Raw genomic sequence first — 6,430 nt, 5'->3', positions numbered from 1 at the left:
CTGCCATCAGCCCTGCTGCCGTCAAGGAGGCGACCGCCATCAGCCCCACTGCCCAGGAGGCGACCACCATCAGCCCCGCTGCCCAAGAGAAGACCGCCATCAGCCCGCTGCCCAGGAGGCGACCACCATCAGCCCCGCCAGCAGCAGCCCCGCTGGCCCAGACAGGACACAGGACCGCCAGCAGCAGCCCCGCTGGCCCAGATAGGACCGCCAGCAGCAGCCCCGCTGGCCCAGATAGGACCGCCAGCAGCAGCCCGCTGGCCCAGACATGACCGCCAGCAGCAGCCCCGCTGGGCCAGACAGGACCGCCAGCACCAGCCCCGCTGGCCAGGATGCGACCGCAAGCAGCAGCCCCGCTGGCCCAGACAGGACCGCCAGCACCATCCCCGCTGGCCGGGAGGTGACCGCCAGCAGCAGACCTGCAGGCCCAGACAGGACCACCAGCAGCTGAGTCGCTGCCAAGGACACCACCGCCACAAGCACCGCTGAAAAGGAGACCGCCGCCACAAGTGCCGCTGGCCCATGAGAGCCAAGAGCACTGACGCTACTGAGTCTGCCACGAGCAGGATGAAGCACTCTGGGCACCAAGCCCCCTCCAGAGCCAGTGGAGATTTACATCCACTACCTCAGTCCTTGTCAGGATGAAGCACTCTGGGCACAAAGCCCCCTCCAGAACCAGTGGAGTATTACATCCACTACCTCTGTCATTGGCAGGATGAAGCACTCTGGGCACAAAGCCCCCTCCCGAACCAGTGGAGATTTACATCCACTACCTCAGTCCTTGGCAGGATGAAGCCCTCTGGGCACAAAGCCCCCTCCAGAACCAGTGGAGTACCACATCCACTACCTCTGTCCTTGTCAGGATGAAGCACTCTGGGCACAAAGCCCCCTCCAGAACCAGTGGAGTATCACATCCACTACCTCTGTCCTTGGCAGGATGAAGCACTCTGGGCACAAAGCCCCCTCCAGAACCAGTGGAGACTGTTATCCACTTGAGAGACTGTGGTTTTGCACTCCCCAGGATTGAACAGTGGCAAACCCACCCACTGTAGAGGCTTGAGAGACTGTGGCTTTGCACTCCCCAGGATTGAACAGTGGGCAAACCACCCACTGTAGAGACTTGAGAGACTGTGGCTTTGCACTCCCCCAGGATTGAACAGTGGGCAACCCACCCACTGTAGAGACTTGAGAGACTGTGGCTTTGCACTCCCCAGGATTGAACAGTGGGCAACCCACCCACTGTAGAGACTTGAGAGACTGTGGCTTTGCACTCCCCAGGATTGAACAGTGGGCAACCCACCCACTGTAGAGACTTGAGAGACTGTGGCTTTGCACTCCCCAGGATTGAACAGTGGTCATGTGGCCCCCTCGTGGATTTGGCGTTGTGCACTCAACCGGCTGAGGTGCACCCCCTTTCCCTTCCCCCTGAGGTGCCTGTTTTATTTCTATCTGATGCCCCTGCAGTGTTCTCTCCGTCATGTTCGGATACCTTGCCTCGACCATGCAGTGTGGGCCCAGTGTTCCACGGACTAAAATGGAGCAATACCTGGACTTCTATTCTTGGTGTATATATTTGTTAATAGTGAATATATATTTTTGCGCACTGGATTTTAATAGATTACAATGGTTACACTAATTTCCTTTTGTCTTTGCATTCTTCCGAGGGGGTTGGGAGTGTAACTGTAATGTATCATGCTGTATTAGTGTGTGTGTTGTAGTGGGTTAGGGTGGGGGTGTTGCGTATTGCGTGTGTGTGTCCCTGATTTTTCCCTCCTCCCTCCCCTGTGTCGTAGGTGCAGTACTCACCGTGGGCTTCGCCGCCGGCGTTCGTGCTCCTGGTAGAGGAGCAAGAAGATAAAGACTGGGAAAATGTGAAGCTCTGGTTCCATGGTGTCCTGGTTCCTTATGGGGTGTGTTGAGGTGAGCGTTTTCCCTTTGAACTCCAGTTTCCGCCATGTTTTTGTTCGCAGTGAGTCCACCACGGAAAAGGTGGCGGATTGGTAGGTTGTGATACTGTGTACGGTACATTGTCCTCCGCCTGTCTGTTGGCGGTGACCGCTGCGCTGTTTGTACCGCCGTGGCGGTTGGAGTGTTAAAGTGGGTGTTTTTTTTGGTGGTTTCCGCCACGGTCGTAATTCCATTTTTTTTCCGCCGGCCTGTTTGCTGTCTTATGCCGCTTTAACGCCGACCGCCAGGGTTGTAATGACCACCCTAGTTCCTTGTTACAGGCAGTCGCGGTCAGGGGAAGCCTCTGGATTCTCTCTGCATGCGTTGCTGTGGGGGTCCGGGTGGGTCGTCTCGGGCTACTCACGGGCTTGCAGTCGCCTGGGAGTCCTCTCTGTGGTATTGGTTCTCTGGATCTCGAGCCGGGGGTGTCGGGTGCAGAGAGTGAACTCTCACGCATATGGCGGGAAGAGTGAAGTCCTTAGAAGTTGCAAGAAAGTTGCAATATTGTTGCTGTTGTGGAGTAGAGCTGCTGCTCACTGGAGTTTCTTTGTCCTTAGGTTCAGGCAGTCCTCTGAGGCTTCAGAGGTTGCTGGTCCCTGTCGGATGTGTCGCTGTTGCAGTTTTTCGAGTCAGGAGACAGGCTGGTAGGGCCGGGGCCAAAGCAGTTGTCGTCTCCATCGTCTCTGCAGAGTTTCCAGGTCAGCAGTCCTTCTTCTTGGTTCAGGTTTCAGGAATCTGATTTCCTGGGTTCTAGGGTGCCCCTAAATGCTAAATTTAGGGGTGTGTTTAGGTCTAGGGGGCAGTAGCCAATGGCTACTCCCTGGAGGGTGGCTACACCCCCTTTGTGCCTCCTCCCTGAGGAGAGGGGGGCACATCACTAATCCTATTGGGGGAATCCTCCAAAACTAAGATGCAGGATTTCTAAAGGCAGGGGTCACCTCAGCTCAGGGCAGCTTAGGGGCTGTCCTGACTGGTAGGTGATTCCTCCTTATTTTCCTCATTATCTCCTCCAGCCTTGCCGCCAAAAGTGGGGGCAGTGGCCGGAGGGGCGGCATCTCCACTAGCTGGGATGCCCTGTGGCTCTGTAACAAAAGGGGTGAGCCTTTGAAGCTCATCGCCAGGTGTTACAGTTCGTGCAGGGGGATGTGAGAAGCACCTCCACCCAGTACAGGCTTTGTTCCTGGCCACAGAGTGACAAAGGCACTCTCCCCATGTGGCCAGAAACTCGTCTGGTTGTAGCAGGCTGACCGAAACTGGTCAGCCCCACACTAGAAGTCGGATTGGTATTCAGGGGGCATCTCTAAGATGCCCTTTGGGTGCATTTTACAATAAATTCCACACTGGCAGTGTGCATTTATTGTGCTGAGAAGTTTGATGCTAAACTTCCCATATTTCAGTGTAGCCATTATGGAACTGTGGAGTTTGTGTTTGACAAACTCCCAGACCATATACTCTGTATGGCTACCCTGCACTTACAATGTCTAAGGTTTTGCTTAGACACTGTAGGGGCACAGTGCTCATGCACATATGCCCTCACCTGTGGTATAGTGCACCCTGCCTTAGGGCTGTAAGGCCTGCTAGAGGGGTGACTTACCTATGCCACAGGCAGTGTGAGGTTGGCATGGCACTCTGAGGGGATTACCATGTCGACTTAGTCATTTTCTTCCCACCAGCACACACAAGCTGTGAGGCAGTGTGCATGTGCTGAGTGAGGGGTCCCGAGGGTGGCATAAGACATGCTACAGCCCTTAGAGACCGTCCCTGGCGTCAGGGCCCTTGGTACCAGGGGTTCCATTTACAAGGGACTTCTCTGAGTGCCAGGGCTGTGCCAATTGTGGAAGCAAAGGTACAGTTTAGGGAAAGAACACTGGTGCTGGGGCCTGGTTAGCACAGTCCCAGCACACTTTCAATCATAACTTGGCATCAGCAAAAGGCAAAGATTCAGGGGGTAACCATGCCAAGGAGGCATTTCCTTACACCCTACCATTAGAATGATAATTTTGAGTCTAAAAGCATGGGCATGGTCCTTTATCCACTGGGTAGGAGCATAACAGTAAATATTATAGGGTATATTAAAATTAATAAGAAAGGCACATTGTTTAGGGGTTTTATCTGCATATGCCACAATTTCTAATGTCATTTATTTGTGCGCTATGTGCTCTCCAAGTAAATTTATATTAGGAAGTGATTAATGAATTTCTAAAATTTTATACTGACACAACTGTAACAAAATAATGTGACTTATTATTGGTCCCTTTTCTGATATACACCCCATTGTTTATCATCACTGCGTTACTTAAACCGGTCACCAAAAATGGTGGCCGCTAGTATGTCTCATCCCCCGCCTTTTCTAAATGAAATGGGTGAACCCACAGAACCATGAAAAGAGCGGATTAAGTTTTCTGAGTAATATTTGATAGCAAATGATGAATAGAAATGTTCACGTTTAAGCAACCAACTTATTATTTTAAGTAATATCGCAATGCATGGGAGGAAAGTATTTGGAAATCACCAGGAACTAACAATTAAGGGCATGTAAGAGGCAACAGTGCAACTAGATTTATATATGAAAGAATCTTTAGAAAATTGGAGGACCATATTTAAGGATAAGACAGTGTTGTCTTAGGCATCCAATTTTCTAGTAGAGTGCAATTAAAAATCTGAAATTTAGCATTTCTGCAGGGGTCCTCTGAGGAGTATCAAAAACTTGTGAATTTGGTATGACTCTCTAATTTGTGAGAAACCACTGTACCATAATCCTGGCTTAAAGGCTGCTGTAGATAAAGCAAAGGGTATTGAACAAAGTTCAGAATGCATTCGAGAAATAAAACAACACGGGGTGAGGATACATTTAAGAAAGATTGAGGTACAACAGAAGTGACGGTAAAGTGACGGATATACCACCAGCCATATTACGAGTCCATTATATCCTATGTCACATTTGAGACGGATTAACACCTCCTCCAAAGTTGTAATCAGGCCCTTAGTCAAGAAGATTTAGGACGAAGATACAAGCCTAGTATGTAGTGTTCAACTAGGTGAGTTCAGTAAGGGTAGGGAGAGTGTCTCAAATTCCTTCCCAGTAACAAGCTAGCCTAGGACGTGCCCATATCCTATGTAGGAGATCAGCATCGACTGTGTGGCATCTGGTGTTGCGAGGTATCTTGCTTGGGTATGCTAGACGAAACTGCCTTATCATGAAGTGGGTGACCTAATTAAACCTCCCTCCAGTTCCTAAGAGTTGTCAGCCCAACATATAGATGGGACCGTAGTCCTATACACAGCTACTTAGTCAAATGTCTCCCGTGCCCATTTCATAATGTGCCTGATTAGTGCCTGGTTCCTCTCCCTGTGGGGACCACTGATGATGTACATAATGCAGTATGGTGGTATGTGTAAGGAATAGAGCCCCAGGTAGACCATGTGATTGAATAAAGTTGCAATGAGAAACCAACACTCCCTCCTCAAAGAGGTCACTGATGACAGAGACACCAGGGGCCTCCCAGTGCACCAACTTGGCAGACGTAAGAGTACCCATAGGAGTGGGTAGGCCACATAGTGCAATGTTCGGGCATAAGCAGGCGTGCTACGTGTGATACGGAGTGCAGTGTTCCAATGCCAAAGGGCATTATGGAACAGTAAAGATAAGTCAGATAGAGGGTGTTTGCATCTTAGTAGAAGCAATGATTGGAGGCTCCCAGTGTTTAGATTGGTGAGAGTATACCCTATTCCCTGCAGGTGTACTCTGACCAGTCAGTGCATAAGAATGTCACCTGCATACAAGAAAACTAAATGGGATTGTGGCCCGTATGAAATATTCCAAGCCAGGGGTTCCATTGTTAACACAAACAATAAAGGTGGACAACCCTGATGCGTACCACAGGATATTGTATATTGTGCGGAGATATGTGCCTGTTTTGGCACAAGCTGTTGGGTTGGCATAAAATACCCTGACCTATGTAACGAAGGCATTAGGAACCTTTTCAACATCGCAAATATTTACTCCCAGTCCAAAGAGCAAAACACCTGCTGTAAGTCAACCTAGAGGCAGCCCGCGTTAAGAAAAGAGTCTCGCAGTTATCTTGGTAGAGGCGCCTGATATCTAGCGCTTCTACTGCGCAAAGCCACATTGGCATCATCTCCAGGAGCAGGGAAGTGGCCAACACCTGGCTAGTTGATGGGGGTAAAGCAGCAGCTTCGAAGAAAGCTTTATAGAGCTTCTCTAAACGGAGAACCAGCTGGGTAGCAAATTCAATAGGTAAACAGTCAACGCCCAGTGTTTTCTTATGCGCCACACCCCGAATTGCAGTGTGCATTTCCTCCGGTGTAATAGGAGATGCCACAAGCCACGTATGCTGCATTTGAAACCAGTGTAAGTATCAAAAGGCTCAGAAAATAATTTCTCTCTGGTGGGAGGGGCTGAGGGCTGCCTCGTATAGGTGTGCATAAGAAGAACGGAAAGCACTATTAATGTCTAATTGTG

Source organism: Pleurodeles waltl, chromosome 4_1, assembly GCF_031143425.1.
Source record: "Pleurodeles waltl isolate 20211129_DDA chromosome 4_1, aPleWal1.hap1.20221129, whole genome shotgun sequence".
Taxonomy (NCBI): Eukaryota; Metazoa; Chordata; class Amphibia; order Caudata; family Salamandridae; genus Pleurodeles; species Pleurodeles waltl.
This window is presented reverse-complemented; position numbering follows the sequence as displayed.